Source organism: Myotis daubentonii, chromosome 1, assembly GCF_963259705.1.
Source record: "Myotis daubentonii chromosome 1, mMyoDau2.1, whole genome shotgun sequence".
Taxonomy (NCBI): domain Eukaryota; kingdom Metazoa; phylum Chordata; class Mammalia; order Chiroptera; family Vespertilionidae; genus Myotis; species Myotis daubentonii.
In genome coordinates this window covers 29,008,030-29,012,041 of record NC_081840.1, presented here as the reverse complement: position 1 = coordinate 29,012,041, position 4,012 = coordinate 29,008,030, and the positions used below count along the sequence as shown (strand labels likewise).

The 4,012-nt window shown below is 43.3% G+C and overlaps 1 pseudogene; it reads right to left on the bottom strand.

Moving 5' to 3' along the window:
* Window positions 1-780: 780 nt before the first annotated feature.
* On the bottom strand, window positions 781-2,060 carry LOC132233133 (glyceraldehyde-3-phosphate dehydrogenase-like; annotated as a pseudogene).
* Window positions 2,061-4,012: the final 1,952 nt, after the last annotated feature.

The following is a 4,012-nucleotide window of genomic DNA, read 5'->3' as shown; positions in this document are numbered from 1 at the left end:
TCTGAGATGCTATTTATGTAAACAGGCAATTTCTTCATTCCTGGTATCCTGAAATTAAATAATAGGCCAGTATTTTTCAAATTCTCAATTTTAATTTTTAATATGATATTGATAGTTATAACTCACCTCAACAGAATCTCTTTGGGGTTCTCAACAAGTCCCAAGAGTAAAATGGTCTGAAGACCAACAAAATTGAGGGCTGCTGCTTTAGGATAAAACTATTCTTTTTCTTTGAAAAATGCAGTCGGAGTTCTCTGTCACTATTGCTCCTAAGTGTAGTTGCAGCCACTCATGTTCATTATAACTTAACGAAAGCAGTGGTGTGGAGGGGGTAACTGAGAACTTTCTGCAATACGCCCACATTACAGCCGAGTAGAAAAGCCCATTAGCATACTTTGCTATAGCCATACACTTCTCTTTTACATGTTCTTAAAGTCACAAAAATGAACATGCTCACTAACATGACCCATAGATGCAGCCCCGCTAGAGCATATGATTAATTAATTAAATGTTTCAGTATTCTATCTTGCTTAGAAATTATCTAGATATATAATGGCTACCCATTCATTAACTCAGTTTAATACTAGTTCAAGAATCTTGGAAATGATCTTCAAGCTGGCATGCTACAGAACATAATTATTCTTGAAATAAAGTTATGAAAATCATGGTTCAATTTTATTGAACACAAATTTACATTACATAAGAGTAATGTTTAGCTAATTTAATCAGTAACCTGTACAACTATAGGAAAAATACACTCAAGTAGAATAAAATGTATGCTTCTTTTTTTTTTTTTTGGCTGGGTGCAGTGAACTTTATTGATGGTGCAGGACAAAGCAGGGCTCCCTAGGCCCCTCCCCTTCTCCAGGGGGTCTGGGATGGAAAGGGTGGTCAGGAGATTCTCAGTGTGTCAGGGGTTCGATCTGGGGCAGGGACTCCCCAGCAGCGGAGGGCCTCTCTTCCTCTCGCTGGGGCTGGTGGTCCGGGGGACTCTTACTCCTTGGAAGCCATGTGGACCATAAGGCCCACCACCCTGTTGCTGTAGCCGAATTCATTGTCATACCAGGAAACAAGCTTGACAAAGTGGTCATTGAGAGCAATGCCAGCTCCAGCATCAAAGGTGGAGGAGTGGGTGTCACTGGTAAAGTCGCAGGAGACCACCTGGTCCTCAGTATAGCCCAGGATGCCCTTGAGGGGGCCCTCTGATGCCTGCTTCACTACCTTCTTGATATCATCATATTTGGCAGCTTTCTCCAGGTGGCAGGTCAGATCCACCACCGACACACTGGGGGTGGGGACGCGGAAGGCCATGCCAGTGAGCGTCCCATTCAGCTCAGGGATGACCTTGCCCACCGCCTTGGCAGCACCAGTAGAAGCAGGGATGATGTTCTGGGCAGCCCCTTGGCCATCACGCCACAGCTTCCCAGAGGGGCCATCCACGGTCTTCTGGGTGGCGGTGATGGTGTGGACTGTGGTCATGAGTCCTCCATGATGCCAAAGTTGTCATGGATGACCTTGGCCAGGGGGGGCCAAGCAGTTGGTGGTGCAGGAGGCATTGCTGACAATCTTGAGGGAGTTGTCATACTTGTCATGGTTCACACCCATCACAAACATGGGGGTGTCCGCAGAAGGGGCAGAGATGATGACCCTCTTGGCCCCACCCTTCAAGTGAGCCCCAGCCTTCTCCATGGTAGTGAAAACACCGGTAGGCTCCACAACATACTCGGCACCAGCATCACCCCATTTGATGTTGGCGGGATCTCGCTCCTGGAAGATGGAGATGGACTTCCCGTTGATGACCAGCTTCCCGTTCTCAGCCTTGACTGTGCCCTTGAACTTGCCGTGAGTAGAGTCATACTGGAACATGTAGACCATGTAGTTGAGGTCAATGAAGGGGTCATTGATGGCGACAATATCCACTTTGCCAGAGTTAAAAGCAGCCCTGGTGACCAGGCGCCCAATGCGGCCAAATCCGTTCACTCCGACCTTCACCATCGTGTCTCAGGGTTGTGGCTGCTGGCCCAGCGAGGAGGAGAGGCTGTCTGATGCACAGGGGAGCAGAGAGCTGTATGCTTCTTTTATATTTAACACTGATAAATCAGATAAGGCACAACTGTTCTATTAAACCGAACATATTAAACTAGTCTTATTTGCCAAAGAGTTATCTTAATTATGAGGACTTAGATTCTTAAAATGTTTCTGAGTTAGTTTCTGTAAGAATTTTTTAGTGAAGCACATTTAAAGCATTGGAAATTAAATGTTTTAATTTTATTAAAATTTTAGAAATATTTTGTTTATGTAAGTATTTATTTACCTAAGCAGTCAGAGTAGAGCTTCTTTAAGATACTTGATAATCTAATTTATTAATACCCTCTCAAGTGAGGAACATTTCACACTATACTACAAGAAATAAAGGCCTACTCGGCTGGCGTGGCTCAGTGGTTGAGTCTCAACCTATGAACTGGGAGTCACAGTTTGATTCTCGGTCAGGGCACATGCCCAGGTTAAGGGCTCGATCGCCAGTGTGGGGTGTACAGGAGGCAGCTGATTGATGATTCTCTCTCATCATTGATGTCTCTCTCTCTCTCTCTCTCTCTCTCTCTCTCTCTCTCTCTCTCTCTCTTCTCTCCCTTCCTCTCTGAAATCCATAAAAATATATTATTTTAAGAAGTAAAGGCCTGAATTATAGACACATAGATATAAAGGTACAAAAAGATCTAGAGTTTCAATTTTACAATTTTAGCCACTGGTTAAAAGACAGAAGAGGCACAGAAACAAAAATTCAGTGGTCCTGATATTAAAGAGCTGCTTTCCTTTTGGTGGGCACAAAATTCTTTGAGCTCAAAGTAAACAAATCTACAAACAAATAAGACTGACCAACCAGATTTTCTGTCATCTCTTTACTCAAGAGAAAATAAATTTCTATAATTTATTAATTCATGTACAGAAATCATTAAATGGTTGGACTATAAAACCAAATTCCCAATCATTGCCATCACTACTAGGGAATAATTTCTCAACCATAAACAAAACAAACAAATGAAACAAAACAAAACACAAAATTGGTAGAGAGAAAACAAATCCTAGAGAAACTGAGAGTCAACAAATTCTATTGTGACTTCAGGTTCACCTCTGAGAGTCAAGAGTTGATGTGCCTTGGCTTCAGCTGCTCCCGGGATGCCCTTATTCAGCAGAACAATTTCTGCTGGTCTGTCAGGCGAATTCACTGGGCATCTTGGGGGAAGACCTCTAACACTGATAAAGAACAATTTTTTTTTTTTTTTAAAAAAGGTAAAAGCATAACTCTCATGCAAATATAAAATGAACACATGTCAATAACTTTATCTAAACTCATTCATTAGTAAAAGAACCAGTAAAATGTTACAACTGATTCAATAGAGATTTCACAAAGCAGAGACACATATAGGCATTTACAGGAGTTTACAAATAAATGCAAAACTGGCTTTTTCCACAGTGAGAGGGGGAGGGAAGTCAATGGTCCTTCTGTTATCAGTAGAAGTGGAGTTCGTTGGGTGCCGCAGGGAAAAGAATTTCCTCAGGCTCTCAAGGGAGGATGGCGTTTTGTGGAAAGCTTTATTGATGATGTTAAATTAAAGGGGTTCCTCTCCGATGTCCTATCTTTGTCCGTCTCGCCATGGAAGAAGTCCAATCTTATCTTCAGCAGGGCCAGGATTAAGGCCACTGCCAAGAGTTTCTGTTCCATATTAAAGTCCAGTCCAGCGCAGGATCTGGCTAGCTTAGCTTGTGTTCCCAGCTGCAGTCCATTGCGTGGACTATGCAGCTGCTTAAGGCCTCATGGTGGGCAAAGTGCAGGTCACAAAGCAAGAGTGAATAAGGGGGAACCAGAGGCAAGAGAGAGCGAACTCTGGGAATTTTACCCTTTCAGAATTTGTGTGCCTGCAGTGGCTTCACCCTCCTAGTCAATGATCCCTTTTCCCAGGCTAGACTGACAGGCAAGCACCTTCCCTAGTCACCTCGACTTCATTGTGCA